The sequence below is a fragment of the Salmo salar genome, chromosome 18 (genome assembly GCF_965601325.2).
Source record: "Salmo salar chromosome 18, fSalSal1, whole genome shotgun sequence".
NCBI lineage: Eukaryota > Metazoa > Chordata > Actinopteri > Salmoniformes > Salmonidae > Salmo > Salmo salar.
In genome coordinates, this window is record NC_138308.1 from 2,089,420 (window position 1) to 2,106,622 (window position 17,203).

At 40.7% G+C, this 17,203-nt stretch overlaps 4 non-coding genes across 4 annotated transcripts; all 4 read right to left on the reverse strand.

The window, feature by feature from the left end:
- Nucleotides 1-4,511: 4,511 nt before the first annotated feature.
- trnav-uac (transfer RNA valine (anticodon UAC)) lies at nucleotides 4,512-4,584 on the reverse strand. Its single transcript has one exon. It is a non-coding gene; the product is annotated as a tRNA-Val (tRNA).
- A 5,421-nt stretch (nucleotides 4,585-10,005) lies between these two features.
- On the reverse strand, nucleotides 10,006-10,078 carry trnav-aac (transfer RNA valine (anticodon AAC)). The gene has a single exon. It is a non-coding gene; the product is annotated as a tRNA-Val (tRNA).
- A 569-nt stretch (nucleotides 10,079-10,647) lies between these two features.
- On the reverse strand, nucleotides 10,648-10,720 carry trnav-uac (transfer RNA valine (anticodon UAC)). The gene has a single exon. It is a non-coding gene; the product is annotated as a tRNA-Val (tRNA).
- Nucleotides 10,721-10,861: 141 nt separating this feature from the next.
- On the reverse strand, nucleotides 10,862-10,934 carry trnav-uac (transfer RNA valine (anticodon UAC)). Its single transcript has one exon. It is a non-coding gene; the product is annotated as a tRNA-Val (tRNA).
- Nucleotides 10,935-17,203: the final 6,269 nt, after the last annotated feature.

Here is a 17,203-nt window from a genome sequence, read left to right on the forward strand (position 1 = left end):
GATTTTCTCATTCAGAAATATAGGTTGATTCATAATCAGGTCAATATGTCCACATTCATAATATACATTAGGCAACAACTCTGCCCATGCATTTAGCACCTCTTTATAAAAATCTGGTACCTTTTCAAACATTGCCCTTTTAAGCCCCATCAATAAACCATTATCCTCACAACCACCACTCTCCTCTAAGTAGACTCTAAAGAAGTGTTTCCAGCCATAATCTTCACTGTCATACAAATATTTCTTTACTGTTTTTATCCTAATAGCTTTTCTTTTGACATCTAAATCTACAAGTTTTAAACCTCCATCCACATAGTCAGCAATCAATGTTTTCTGAGATATTCTCACTCCTTTACCATCCCAAATAAAATTTGACACCACATTATTCAATTCATTTAGGACCCACTCCGGCATGTCCAGGACTCCCAAAACATACACAAATTTGGATAATACCAAAGCATTTGCAACAATTACTTTCCCTTGTAACTTTAGTTTTCTATTTTTCCAGAAATTCAACGTTAGCTTGACTTTATTAAGTATCCCAGTCCAAGTTATATCTTTTGCCTCTTTCTCCTTTACACCAATGTTTACTCCCAGCACTTTAATAAAATCCTTTGCGCTCTTGAATGGAATCTCACACCCGTTTACATTGATATCCCCAACAAACATTATTTCAGTCTTCTCTATATTAACTTTAGCACCCGATGCCTTGCCATATATATCTATGATCCCCATAATGCTTCCAATACTTTCTATATCCTTCACAGTACAAGTAGTGTCATCAGCGTACTGATGTACAACACTGACACCACCACCTGGGATTCCAACACCCCTTACTTCTTTATTACTATTTATCAATGTAGCTAACGGTTCTGTAGAAACACTGTACAGCAGAGCTGACAAAGGACAGCCCTGCCTTACTGACCTCTCCACAGGGAAAGTATCTGTTAACACTCCGTTACATTTAACACAACTTTTAGCCCCACTATACAACAGGTTGATCCAAGATACAAACTTTGGCCCAAACCCAAACCTCTCCAAAGTCTGTAATAAAAAGCTGTGCTCCACTCTATCGAAAGCTTTGTTAAAGTCCAAACTTAAAACTATACCACCTTCATTTTTCATTTGATTAACAACATCCCTAATTGTACAAATTACATCTGAAATATCTCTTCCAGGTATGCCGTAGGCTTGTGTTGATTCAATAATACTCCCAATCACCTTTTTCATCCTATTCGCTAACACTTTAGTCAGTATCTTATAATCCGAATTTAGAAGGCTAATAGGCCTATAATTTTCTAACTTTAATCTACTGCCCCTATTTTTGAATAAGATCGTTAACATTCCAGTTGACATAGACTCAGGGATTTCCTTATTCTCTTCCATATAATGAAACACCCTCACTAAAATGGGTGCCAAAATATCTACAAAGACTTTATAGAACTCATTTGTTAAACCATCCAAACCCGGACTTTTATTACCTTGCGTGCTAACAATTGCTTCCTTGATTTCCATAATCGAAATCTCTTCATCACACATCATTCTATCTGCCTGCGATACTTTGGCACTAATTGTATCCAACACTTTTACAACACACACTTTATCTACATCATTCTTTTTGTAAAGATTTCTGTAAAAGGTTTCAACTGTCTCTAAGATCCCAACAAAATCGTTTACCTTTACACCTCTTTCATCTTCCAACTCTACAATGTAACTCTTAGTTTGTTTTCTTTTTTCCAGACCCAAAAAAAAGGATGTACATTTCTCTCCCTCCAAAGCGTACTGTGCCCTGCTCCTAACAATAGCACCCAAACATTTATTTTTTTCATAACGACCCAGCTCTGCATGGATTTTCAAATAATTCACAACATCATAGTCTGGATCCGTATCAGCCTTTTCAAGTTCATGCAACATCCTATTCCTAAGCATTATTTCTTTCTGCTTATCTAAACGGTTATGATTTTTTGCGTACCTAATACTCCTATTTTTTACTTTTACTTTCACTTCCTCCCACCATAAACACACATTCTCTTTTAACAGTACATTAGACATTTCATCATTAATACATTCAACAATTTCATTTCTATATCCTTCCTCCTTTAACAGACTGGCATTTAAACACCAGACACCTCCCCCTCTCCTCTCCACACCAAAACCCATTTGAAATGACATTACTGCATGATCACTATATGCTGTAAAGGTATATGACACCTTCTTAACATTCTGCACCAATTCTTGTTTTGCTAGACATAAATCAATTCTGCTTTGTTTTAATTCCTTTAGAACCACCTGCCTTCTAGAGAATACTCTTCTGTTTGGATTTTCAGCCCTCCATATATCTACTAGATTCTCCTCATTCATAAGTTTCCATAATGCATTTCTAGAAGAGTCATATCTGAATTTAGCACAACTAGAGGCATCCATTCTACTACACCTCACATTAAAATCTCCTATCAGTATACAGTTTTCTGAGCACAGTGTTTTTAATTTGTGAAACATTTCTCTCCTTTCAGATTCAATGTTTGAAGCATAAACATTAATTAAACGAAAAACTACATTTTGAACTTCAAATTCAATTACAATAAGTCTGCCATCATTGTCAGCATATATTTCTTTTACATTTTGCACCACATCATTTTTTATCAAAATAGCCACACCACATGTTTTATCCCCTCCATGACTACAAAAAATTAAATCTGACCATTTACTCTTAATCTCCTGCATTTTGGAGTCTGTCCAATTGGTCTCTTGAAAACACAACATGTCTGCCTTAACAGACACTAATACCTGCTCAAATTTGCTCATGTTTCTCAAACTGTTACCATTTAGGGATGCGACTGTAATCATTATGAATGTGTGCAGAAGTATAATCAGAGCCAAACAAGTCCTTAAAAATCCTACTTTTTCTTTTTTCCAAAACCCATCATCTCCCTGGTTTTCGACAATGACCTCTTATTTTTTACAAACAACTGAAGATCCTCACTATCTATTTCATCATCCGTCTCTTTATTTGGATTTTTGGGGGGATCGGCGGGGAAGCCTTTTGAAAAGTGCGCTTTAACAGTGCCCGTGACTTCAGTGGACCCAGCCCACTCTTTGGTGTAATTTTTACACAGGCTTAAAGCTGGCTCAGGCACCTGAGAAGCACCTTGCACCATCTCTACCTGTGTATGTCTTTCACCCATCATGTGCTGCTGTTCCACCTTGTCAGCAGCAGAGACTAAAACGGCGTCTCGTGCTTTGCCAGGAGACATTACAGGCTCTTCAAGCTTATCTGCCACTGTCTCTGGAGTCACACTCTCCATGTCACTCTCATCCTCCCTCTCCATAGGCACACTCCCCTCTTCCTCAGACGTGAGGTCCATTGTTTGCAAAAGTAAGTGATTTTCTCCCTTATTACAGCTACATCTAACTTTAGGTCTGTCACACATTTTGCACACATTTCCTATGTTCCGACATTCTCTGGCATAATGCCCTTGTTCACTACATTTGTGGCATGTGAATTCCGGACATTCCTTAAGTATGTGCCCCGGCTGAATACATAATCTACATACCTTCACTTGATTGTCGTGGATTACACGAAAATATTCAAATCCCTCGACAGTGTTAAATTTTGTAGAATATGGCAAGGATTGCACATTGTCTGTAAACTTTACCTTGCAAAATCTTGTCCCATCTACAATGTCCGTTCCTGGCCACATCCTCCTCTTGATTGGCGTGGTCGCCTTCACCTTCCAGCCTTTTAGTTTCTCTTCTATCTCCTCATCCGTAATGTATGCGGGCAAGTTCAAAAAGGACACCACCAGCTCATCGTTCCCTAGTTCTTTAGCCATGATTTGACAGTTCTTTATCTTTAGCCCGTCTATTAGTCTTTCTTTTCCATTTACATGAGACATTGTTACTTCATACTTATTCCCGTCTTTCATTCGACATCCCAGTATTGTTCCGCAAACTTCCTTTATTCCTCTCAGCAATTCCATCGTTGTTATTTTCCCTTCTCCACTTATTTCCACGTTCACCGTCAGTTCCTTCTCATATGTTCTTTTTTTCAGTTCTTCGTTTAACATTCTGATTTCACTGTTGTCCTTTCTCGTCGTCGTTTGTATTCTTGATGTCGAAGCCATGTTGTCCGTCCGGTTATTTTAAGCAATATCCCCCAAACAGCTCACGCTGATGGGGGACAATAGCAAAAACGTTTCACAGAAACTTCACTACAGTCACTCACAAACTTTCAAACTTATAAGTCAACTAGACCTCCAAAAACAACGATATTCTCTCTCAAGCACTCAGACACCTGCTTCTCTTCCACTTCCTGAAACTCCAAAAAGGGGCGTGTGAAGCGAACGTGATAACCGCTACACTACAGAAACTGCTTCTACAATTATCTGCAAGGAGTAAACCGAATTTTACAGATATTCATGGGACGTGTTGAAATTTCCAAATTTAGGAATTTATGAAAATTATTATTCTCTTTTAAAAGTACTGTACCTACTGCACGTGTCAAAGAGCACTGTTTCCGCCCGGTTTCGAACCGAGGACCTTTCGCGTGTAAAGCAAACTTGATAACCACTACACTACAGAAACTGCTGCTTGATTTTCCTGCAAGAAGTAAACCGAATTTTACAGATATTCAGGGCACGTATTCGAATTTCCAAAATACAGAATTTATGAAAATAACAATTCTTTGTTGAAAGTACAGTACCTACTGCACGTGTCAAAGAGCTCTGTTTCCCCCCGGTTTCGAACCGAGGACCTTTCGCGTGTTAAGCGAACGTGATAACCACTACACTAGAACGATCGCCTTACGGCAAGGATAGCTGTGCTGCAAGCCCAGCTTCTGACGCGATCGTTAGGCAAGGGTAATTTCAGTGTAGGAAAGGATGAAACAGCGTCTGTGCCACCAGTAAGTACAGATAGTAACGTTAGTATAAACCCCCTCGCACGGTCCCCGCAGCCGGACATCTTTCTCATGGCTTCTGGAGGGAAACGCTGTAGGAATGCTCAACCGGTGTCGCTTATTCAGCCGACAGAAACTTTCAACCGGTTCTCCCCATTAAGCGAGTCGGAGTCGGAGGCCGAGACTTCTCTGGTCTCTACTCCTCCCGTTGTGGGGTCTGAGACGCCGACGGCTCCCACCATTAGCTCTGACAAATTGAAAACCCTAGTCATTGGCGACTCCATTACCCGCAGTATTAGACTTAAAACTAATCATCCAGCGATCATACACTGTTTACCAGGGGGCAGGGCTACCGACGTTAAGGCTAATCTAAAGACGGTGCTGGCTAAAGCTAAAACTGGCGAGTGTAGAGAGTATAGAGATATTGTTATCCACGTCGGCACCAACGATGTTAGGATGAAACAGTCAGAGGTCACCAAGCGCAACATAGCTTCAGCGTGTAAATCAGCTAGAAAGATGTGTCGGCATCGATTAATTGTCTCTGGCCCCCTCCCAGTTAGGGGGAGTGATGAGCTCTACAGCAGAGTCTAACAACTCAATCGTTGGTTGAAAACTGTTTTCTGCCCCTCCCAAAAGATAGAATTTGTAGATAATTGGCCCTCTTTCTGGGACTCACCCACAAACAGGACCAAGCCTGGCCTGTTGAGGAGTGACGGACTCCATCCTAGCTGGAGGGGTGCTCTCATCTTATCTACGAACATAGACAGGGCTCTAACTCCTCTAGCTCCACAATGAAATAGGGTGCAGGCCAGGCAGCAGGCTGTTAGCCAGCCTGCCAGCTTAGTGGAGTCTGCCACTAGCACAGTCAGCGTAGTCAGCTCAGCTTTCCCCATTGAGACCGTGTCTGTGCCTCGATCTAGGTTGGGCAAAATTAAAAATGGCGGTGTTCGCTTTAGCAATCTCACTAGTATAAAGACCTCCTCCATTCCTGCCATTATTGAAAGAGATTGTGATACCTCACATCTCAAAATTGGGTTACTTAATGTTAGATCCCTCACTTCCAAGGCAGTTATAGTCAATCAACTAATCACTGATAATAATCTTGATGTGATTGGCCTGACTGAAACATGGCTTAAGCCTGATGAATTTACTGTGTTAAATGAGGCCTCACCCCCTGGTTACACTAGTGACCATACCCCCCGTGCATCCAGCAAAGGCGGAGGTGTTGCTAACATTTACGATAGCAAATTTCAATTTACAAAAAAAAAAACAATGACGTTTTCGTCTTTTGAGCTTCTAGTCATGAAATCTATGCAGCCTACTCACTCACTTTTTATAGCTACTGTTTACAGGCCTCCTGGGCCATATGCAGTGTTCCTCACTGAGTTCCCTGAATTCCTATCGGATCTTGTAGTCATAGCAGATAATATTCTAATTTTTGGTGACTTTAACATTCACATGGAAAAGTCCACAGACCCACTCCAAAAGGCTTTCGGAGCCATCATCGACTCAGTGGGTTTTGTCCAACATGTCTCTGGACCTACTCACTGCCACAGTCATACTCTGGACCTAGTTTTGTCCCATGGAATAAATGTTGTGGATCTAAATGTTTTTCCTCATAATCCTGGACTATCAGACCACCATTTTATTACGTTTGCAATTGCAACAAATAATCTGCTCAGACCCCAACCAAGGAGCATTAAAAGTCGTGCTATAAATTCTCAGACAACCCAAAGATTCCTTGATGCCCTTCCAGACTGCCTCTGCCTACCCAAGGACGTCAGAGGACAAAAATCAGTTAACCACCTAACCGAGGAACTCAATTTAACCTTGCGCAATACCCTAGATGCAGTTGCACCCCTAAAAATTAAAAACATCTGTCATAAGAAACTAGCTCCCTGGTATACAGAAAATACACGAGCTCTGAAGCAAGCTTCCAGAAAATTGGAACGGAAATGGCGCCACACCAAACTGGAAGTCTTCCGACTAGCTTGGAAAGACAGTAGCGTGCAGTATCGAAGAGCCCTCACTGCTGCTCGATCATCCTATTTTTCCAACTTAATTGAGGAAAATAAGAACAATCCGAAATTTCTTTTTGATACTGTCGCAAAGCTAACTAAAAAGCAGCCTTCGCAAATGGAGGATGGCTTTCACTTCAGCAGTAATACATTTATGAACTTCTTTGAGGAAAAGATCATGATCATTAGAAAGCAAATTACAGACTCCTCTTTAAATCTGGGTACTCCTCCAAAGCTCCATTGTCCTGAGTCTACACAACTCTGCCAGGACCTAGGATCAAGGGAGATACTAAAGTGTTTTAGTACTATATCTCTTGACGCAATGATGAAAATAATCATGGCCTCCAAACCCTCAAGCTGCATACTGGACCCTATTCCAACTAAACTACTGAAAGAGCTGCTTCCTGTGCTTGGCCCTCCTATGTTGAACATAATAAACGGCTCTCTATCCACCGGATGTGTACCAAGCTCACTAAAAGTGGCAGTAATAAAGCCTCTCTTGAAAAAACCTAATCTAGATCCAGAAATTATAAAAAACTATCGGCCTATATCGAATCTTCCATTCCTCTCAAAAATTTTAGAAAAAGCTGTTGCACAGCAACTCACTGCCTTCCTGAAGACAAACAATGTATACGAAACGCTTCAGTCTGGTTTTAGACCCCATCATAGCACTGAGACTGCACTTGTGAAGGTGGTAAATGACCTTTTAATGACGTCAGACCGAGGTTCTGCATCTGTCCTCGTGCTCCTAGATCTTAGTGCCGCTTTTGATACCATCGATCACCACATTCTTTTGGAGAGATTGGAAACCCAAATTGGTCTACATGGACAAGTTCTGGCCTGGTTTAGATCTTATCTGTCGGAAAGATATCAGTTTGTCTCTGTGAATGGTTTGTCCTCTGACAAATCAATTGTAAATTTCGGTGTTCCTCAAGGTTCCGTTTTAGGACCACTATTGTTTTCACTATATATTTTACCTCTTGGGGATGTCATTCGAAAACATAATGTTAAATTTCACTGCTATGCGGACGACACACAGCTGTACATTTCAATGAAACATGGTGAAGCCCCAAAATTGCCCTCGCTAGAAGCCTGTGTTTCAGACATAAAGAAGTGGATGGCTGCAAACTTTCTACTTTTAAACTCGGACAAAACAGAGATGCTTGTTCTAGGTCCCAAGAAACAAAGAGATCTTCTGTTGAATCTGACAATTAATCTGGATGGTTGTACAGTCGTCTCAAATAAAACTGTGAAGGACCTTGGCGTTACTCTGGACCCTGATCTCTCTTTTGAAGAACATATCAAGACTGTTTCAAGGACAGCTTTTTTCCATCTACGTAACATTGCAAAAATCAGAAACTTTCTGTCCAAAAATGACGCAGAAAAATTAATCCATGCTTTTGTTACTTCTAGGCTGGACTACTGCAATGCTCTACTTTCCGGCTACCCGGATAAAGCACTAAATAAACTTCAGTTAGTGCTAAATACGGCTGCTAGAATCCTGACTAGAACCCAAAAATTTGATCATATTACTCCAGTGCTAGCCTCCCTACACTGGCTTCCTGTTAAGGCAAGGGCTGATTTCAAGGTTTTACTGCTAACCTACAAAGCATTACATGGGCTTGCTCCTACCTATCTTTCCGATTTGGTCCTGCCGTACATACCTACACGTACGCTACGGTCACAAGACGCAGGCCTCCTAATTGTCCCTAGAATTTCTAAGCAAACGGCTGGAGGTAGGGCTTTCTCCTATAGAGCTCCATTTTTATGGAATGGTCTGCCTACCAATGTGAGAGACGCAGACTCAGTCTCAACCTTTAAGTCTTTACTGAAGACTTATCTCTTCAGTAGGTCCTATGATTAAGTATAGTCTGGCCCAGGGGTGTGAAGGTGAACGGAAAGGCTGGAGCAACGAACCGCCCTTGCTGTCTCTGCCTTGCCGGTTCCCCTCTTTCCACTGGGATTCTCTGCCTCTAACCCTTTTACAGGGGCTGAGTCACTGGCCTACTGGTGTTCTTCCATGCCGTCCATGGGAGGGGTGCGTCACTTGAGTGGGTTGAGTCACTGACGTGGTCTTCCTGTCTGGGTTGGCACCCCCCCCTTGGGTTGTGCCATGGCGGAGATCGTTGTGGGCTATACTCGGCCTTGTCTTAGGACGGTAAGTTGGTGGTTGGAGACATCCCTCTAGTGGTGTGGGGGGTGTGCTTTGGCAAAGTGGGTTGGGTTATATCCTGCCTGTTTGGCCCTGTCCGGGGGTATCATCGGATGGGGCCACAGTGTCTTCTGATCCCTCCTGTCTCAGCCTCCAGTATTTATGCTGCAGTAGTTTATGTGTCGGGGGGCTAGGGTCAGTCTGTTACATCTGGAGTATTTCTCTTGTCTTATCCGGTGTCCTGTGTGTATTTAAATATGCTCTCTCTAATTCTCTCTTTCTCTCTTTCTGTCTTTCTCTCGGAGGACCTGAGCCCTAGGACCATGCCTCAGGACTACCTGGTATGATGACTCCTTGCTGTCCCCAGTCCACCTGGCCGTGCTGCTGCTCCAGTTTCAACTGTTCTGCCTGCGGCTATGGAACCCTGACCTGTTCACCGGACGTGCTTGTTGCACCCTCGACAACTACTATGATTATTATTATTTGACCATGCTGGTCATTTATGAACATTTTAACATTAACATCTTGACCATGTTCTGTTATAATATCCACCCTGCACAGCCAGAAGAGGACTGGCCACCCCTCATAGCCTGGTTCCTCTCTAGGTTTCTTCCTAGGTTTTTGGCCTTTCTAGGGAGTTTTTCCTAGGGAGTTTTTCCTAGCGCACGTGCTTCTTTCACATGCTTTGCTTGCTGTTTGGGGTTTTAGGCTGGGTTTCTGTACAGCACTTTGAGAATATCAGCTGATGTACGAAGGGCTATATAAAAATAAATTTGATTTGATTTGACTACAGAAACTCCTTCAACAATTATCTGCAAGGAGTAAACCGAATTTTACAGATATTCATGGCACGTGTTCAAATTTCCAAAATACAGAATTTATGAAAATAACAACTCTTTGGTGAAAGTACAGTACCTACTGCACGTGTCAAAGAGCTCTGTTTCCGCCCGGTTTCGAACCGAGGACCTTTCGCGTGTTAAGCGAACGTGATAACCACTACACTACAGAAACTTCGTCAACAATTATCTGCAAGGAGTAAACCGAATTTTACAGATATTCATGGCACGTGTTCAAATTTCCAAAATTAGGCATTTATGAAAATAACTATTGTCTGTTAATAGTACAGTACCTACTGCACATGTCAAAGAGCAGTGTTTCCTCCCGGTTTCAAACTGAGGACCTTTCACGTGTAAAGCGAACGTGATAACCACTACATTACAGAAACTGCTGCTACAATTAGCTGCAAGGAGTAAACCGAATTTTACAGATATTCATGGCACGTATTCGAATTTCCAAAATACAGAATTCATGAAAATAACAATTCTTTGTTGAAAGTACAGTACCTACTGCACTTGTCAAAGAGCTCTGTTTCCGCCCGGTTTCGAACCGAGGACCTTTCGCGTGTTAAGCGAACATGATAACCGCTACACTACAGAAACTGCTTCAACAATTATCTGCAAGGAGTAAACCGAATTTTACAGATATTCATGGCACGTGTTGAAATTTCCAAATTTAGGCATTTATGAAAATAACTATTCTCTTTTAAAAGTACTGTACCTACTGAACGTGTCAAAGAGCACTGTTTCCGCCCGGTTTCGAACCGAGGACCTTTCGCGTGTAAAGCGAACGCGATAACCACTACACTACAGAAACTGCTTCAACAACTATCTGCAAGGAGTAAACCGAATTTTACAGATATTATTGGCACTTATTCGAATTTCCAAAATACAGAATTCATGAAAATAACAATTCTTTGTTGAAAGTACAGTACCTACTGCACGTGTCAAAGAGCACTGTTTCCGCCCGGTTTCGAACCGAGTACCTTTCGCGTGTAAAGCGAACGTGATAACCACTACACTACAGAAACTGCTGCTTGATTTTCCTGCAAGAAGTAAACCGAATTTTACAGATATTCAGGGCACGTATTCGAATTTCCAAAATACAGAATTTATGAAAATAACAATTCTTTGTTGAAAGTACAGTACCTACTGCACGTGTCAAAGAGCTCTGTTTCCGCCCGGTTTGGAACCGAGGACCTTTCGCGTGTTAAGCGAACGTGATAACCACTACACTACAGAAACTGCTTCAACAACTATCTGCAAGGAGTAAACCGAATTTTACAGATATTATTGGCACTTATTCGAATTTCCAAAATACAGAATTCATGAAAATAACAATTCTTTGTTGAAAGTACAGTACCTACTGCACGTGTCAAAGAGCTCTGTTTCCGCCCGGTTTCGAACCGAGGACCTTTCGCGTTTTAAGCGAACGTGATTTTTTATTTTTTTTTTATTATCAAAAATGTTTGTTTACAATATTTACAGTACAATCTACTGTTTACAGTACAATCCACAGAGAACAATACAGAAGACACTAGACTAACAGAGGCAGGTGAACAATTCACCCCCTATCAAATTATCAACAAAGAAAATATCAAAACAGTGCTTTCAAAAATTATAAGTGATACCTCCACTCTCCTCTCGTGAAATTAACCCACTCCCTTCAACAAAAGACTCATCAAAATGTTCCATCCCATAATTAAACAACATATCTATGTGTTTACTGAACAGTGCTATAAAGATACTCCACACCTGAACCCTCTTTCTGTCAAAAGAAACATAATTCCTCCTACAAAAAATAGCATACCTCACAAAACTCAAAACCATATTCAACAAACACACATTAGCACCCTCACATTTACCAGACACTCCAAATAACAAAAGTTCCTCCCACGCATACTTTTTCACGAAATCTCCCCCCCAGTTTCTACATAACATTTCCTTAACTTTACAAAAAAAATATTTTAAATCCTCACATTCTATAAACAAATGCATAAGAGTTTCCGGGAAACGTCCACATACGTCGCATTCCCTTTCTATCTCACAATTAATTTTCTTTAGCACCACCTTTGTAAATATTCTATTATGTCTTAGTTTGAAATCATTATTTTCACACTCCTTACTATTATATTTTACATTTAAATTTCCCCATATCTTTTTTTCATCCAATTCCGGAAAAACTACTTTCCAAAATTTCTCAGCAGCCGGCCTTCTACACACTTTTCCTACCATTATTCTATACAATCTTTTCACTGGTATACTAGATAAATGTACTTTCTTTTTACTGCTACCAATGAACAAATTAGGAAATACAAATAAATCTTCTCTTTCAACTTCACTATTTATTAAATCAACCCATGCTCTTGGTATACTATTCTTTATCTTGTCATACATATTATTCACTGTTCCCCTTCCCACCTCTTCATCCCATTCATTGATTATGTCAAAAATTGCTTCCCCAGGTAAAAACCCTGGAATTACCTCATATGTATAATCTTTTATTTGCCGTAGACCTGCACTCATAAATACTTTATTATACAAAACTTTTTCTTTGTTCTTGATTTTCTCATTCAGAAATATAGGTTGATTCATAATCAGGTCAATATGTCCACATTCATAATATACATTAGGCAACAACTCTGCCCATGCATTTAACACCTCTTTATAAAAATCTGGTACCTTTTCAAACATTGCCCTTTTAAGCCCCATCAATAAACCATTATCCTCACAACCACCACTCTCCTCTAAGTAGACTCTAAAGAAGTGTTTCCAGCCATAATCTTCACTGTCATACAAATATTTCTTTACTGTTTTTATCCTAATAGCTTTTCTTTTGACACCTAAATCTACAAGTTTTAAACCTCCATCCACATAGTCAGCAATCAATGTTTTCTGAGATATTCTCACTCCTTTACCATCCCATATAAAATTTGACACCACATTATTCAATTCATTTAGGACCCACTCCGGCATGTCCAGGACTCCCAAAACATACACAAATTTGGATAATACCAAAGCATTTGCAACAATTACTTTCCCTTGTAACTTTAGTTTTCTATTTTTCCAGAAATTCAACGTTAGCTTGACTTTATTAAGGATCCCAGTCCAAGTTATATCTTTTGCCTCTTTCTCCTTTACACCAATGTTTACTCCCAGCACTTTAATAAAATCCTTTGCGCTCTTGAATGGAATCTCACACCCGTTTACATTGATATCCCCAACAAACATTATTTCAGTCTTCTCTATATTAACTTTAGCACCCGATGCCTTGCCATATATATCTATGATCCCCATAATGCTTCCAATACTTTCTATATCCGTCACAGTACAAGTAGTGTCATCAGCGTACTGATGTACAACACTGACACCACCACCTGGGATTCCAACACCCCTTACTTCTTTATTACTATTTATCAATGTAGCTAACGGTTCTGTAGAAACACTGTACAGCAGAGCTGACAAAGGACAGCCCTGCCTTACTGACCTCTCCACAGGGAAAGTATCTGTTAACACTCCGTTACATTTAACACAACTTTTAGCCCCACTATACAACAGGTTGATCCAAGATACAAACTTTGGCCCAAACCCAAACCTCTCCAAAGTCTGTAATAAAAAGCTGTGCTCCACTCTATCGAAAGCTTTGTTAAAGTCCAAACTTAAAACTATACCACCTTCATTTTTCATTTGATTAACAACATCCCTAATTGTACAAATTACATCTGCAATATCTCTTCCAGGTATGCCGTAGGCTTGTGTTGATTCAATAATACTCCCAATCACCTTTTTCATCCTATTCGCTAACACTTTAGTCAGTATCTTATAATCCGAATTTAGAAGGCTAATAGGCCTATAATTTTCTAACTTTAATCTACTGCCCCTATTTTTGAATAAGATCGTTAACATTCCAGTTGACATAGACTCAGGGATTTCCTTATTCTCTTCCATATAATGAAACACCCTCACTAAAATGGGTGCCAAAATATCTACAAAGACTTTATAGAACTCATTTGTTAAACCATCCAAACCCGGACTTTTATTACCTTGCGTGCTAACAATTGCTTCCTTGATTTCCATAATCGAAATCTCTTCATCACACATCATTCTATCTGCCTGCGATACTTTGGCACTAATTGTATCCAACACTTTTACAACACACACTTTATCTACATCATTCTTTTTGTAAAGATTTCTGTAAAAGGTTTCAACTGTCTCTAAGATCCCAACAAAATCGTTTACCTTTACACCTCTTTCATCTTCCAACTCTACAATGTAACTCTTAGTTTGTTTTCTTTTTTCCAGACCCCCAAAAAAGGATGTACATTTCTCTCCCTCCAAAGCGTACTGTGCCCTGCTCCTAACAATAGCACCCAAACATTTATTTTTTTCATAACGACCCAGCTCTGCATGGATTTTCAAATAATTCACAACATCATAGTCTGGATCCGTATCAGCCTTTTCAAGTTCATGCAACATCCTATTCCTAAGCATTATTTCTTTCTGCTTATCTAAACGGTTATGATTTTTTGCGTACCTAATACTCCTATTTTTTACTTTTACTTTCACTTCCTCCCACCATAAACACACATTCTCTTTTAACAGTACATTAGACATTTCATCATTAATACATTCAACAATTTCATTTCTATATCCTTCCTCCTTTAACAGACTGGCATTTAAACACCAGACACCTCCCCCTCTCCTCTCCACACCAAAACCCATTTGAAATGACATTACTGCATGATCACTATATGCTGTAAAGGTATATGACACCTTCTTAACATTCTGCACCAATTCTTGTTTTGCTAGACATAAATCAATTCTGCTTTGTTTTAATTCCTTTAGAACCACCTGCCTTCTAGAGAATACTCTTCTGTTTGGATTTTCAGCCCTCCATATATCTACTAGATTCTCCTCATTCATAAGTTTCCATAATGCATTTCTAGAAGAGTCATATCTGAATTTAGCACAACTAGAGGCATCCATTCTACTACACCTCACATTAAAATCTCCTATCAGTATACAGTTTTCTGAACACAGTGTTTTTAATTTGTGAAACATTTCTCTCCTTTCAGATTCAATGTTTGAAGCATAAACATTAATTAAACGAAAAACTACATTTTGAACTTCAAATTCAATTACAATAAGTCTGCCATCATTGTCAGCATATATTTCTTTTACATTTTGCACCACATCATTTTTTATCAAAATAGCCACACCACATGTTTTATCCCCTCCATGACTACAAAAAATTAAATCTGACCATTTACTCTTAATCTCCTGCATTTTGGAGTCTGTCCAATTGGTCTCTTGAAAACACAACATGTCTGCCTTAACAGACACTAATACCTGCTCAAATTTGCTCATGTTTCTCAAACTGTTACCATTTAGGGATGCGACTGTAATCATTATGAATGTGTGCAGAAGTATAATCAGAGCCAAACAAGTCCTTAAAAATCCTACTTTTTCTTTTTTCCAAAACCCATCATCTCCCTGGTTTTCGACAATGACCTCTTATTTTTTACAAACAACTGAAGATCCTCACTATCTATTTCATCATCCGTCTCTTTATTTGGATTTTTGGGGGGAGCGGCGGGGAAGCCTTTTGAAAAGTGCGCTTTAACAGTGCCCGTGACTTCAGTGGACCCAGCCCACTCTTTGGTGTAATTTTTACACAGGCTTAAAGCTGGCTCAGGCACCTGAGAAGCACCTTGCACCATCTCTACCTGTGTATGTCTTTCACCCATCATGTGCTGCTGTTCCACCTTGTCAGCAGCAGAGACTAAAACGGCGTCTCGTGCTTTGCCAGGAGACATTACAGGCTCTTCAAGCTTATCTGCCACTGTCTCTGGAGTCACACTCTCCATGTCACTCTCATCCTCCCTCTCCATAGGCACACTCCCCTCTTCCTCAGACGTGAGGTCCATTGTTTGCAAAAGTAAGTGATTTTCTCCCTTATTACAGCTTCATCTAACTTTAGGTCTGTCACACATTTTGCACACATTTCCTATGTTCCGACATTCTCTGGCATAATGCCCTTTTTTCCTGTTTCCGGTCACAACTTGCAGACCTGTTTACGCTGCTGTGCGTTTTTGTTGCCGATCTTACTTTGATACCTGACGGTTTTTTACTTTTTCATTACCGTATATTTTTACTTTTTCCCTCACTCAACTTTTTTCATTCAACTTTTTCACCCCGGAGGTTTTATCTGGACATGGTTCGTCAGGACTTCAAACAGCCGAAGCTAAGTAACATTAACATGATGCCTTCTAATTGCAGTCGTTGTACTTATAATATACAGGAGAACGATCGCCTTACGGCAAGGATAGCTGTGCTGCAAGCCCAGCTTCAGACGCGATCGTTAGGCAAGGGTAATTTCAGTGTAGGAAAGGATGAAACAGCGTCTGTGCCACCAGTAAGTACAGATAGTAACGTTAGTATAAACCCCCTCGCACGGTCCCCGCAGCCGGACATCTTTCTCATGGCTTCTGGAGGGAAACGCTGTAGGAATGCTCAACCGGTGTCGCTTATTCAGCCGACAGAAACTTTCAACCGGTTCTCCCCATTAAGCGAGTCGGAGTCGGAGGCCGAGACTTCTCTGGTCTCTACTCCTCCCGTTGTGGGGTCTGAGACGCCGACGGCTCCCACCATTAGCTCTGACAAATTGAAAACCCTAGTCATTGGCGACTCCATTACCCGCAGTATTAGACTTAAAACTAATCATCCAGCGATCATACACTGTTTACCAGGGGGCAGGGCTACCGACGTTAAGGCTAATCTAAAGACGGTGCTGGCTAAAGCTAAAACTGGCGAGTGTAGAGAGTATAGAGATATTGTTATCCACGTCGGCACCAACGATGTTAGGATGAAACAGTCAGAGGTCACCAAGCGCAACATAGCTTCAGCGTGTAAATCAGCTAGAAAGATGTGTCGGCATCGATTAATTGTCTCTGGCCCCCTCCCAGTTAGGGGGAGTGATGAGCTCTACAGCAGAGTCTCACAACTCAATCGCTGGTTGAAAACTGTTTTCTGCCCCTCCCAAAAGATAGAATTTGTAGATAATTGGCCCTCTTTCTGGGACTCACCCACAAACAGGACCAAGCCTGGCCTGTTGAGGAGTGACGGACTCCATCCTAGCTGGAGGGGTGCTCTCATCTTATCTACGAACATAGACAGGGCTCTAACTCCTCTAGCTCCACAATGAAGTAGGGTGCAGGCCAGGCAGCAGGCTGTTAGCCAGCCTGCCAGCTTAGTGGAGTCTGCCACTAGCACAGTCAGCGTAGTCAGCTCAGCTTTCCCC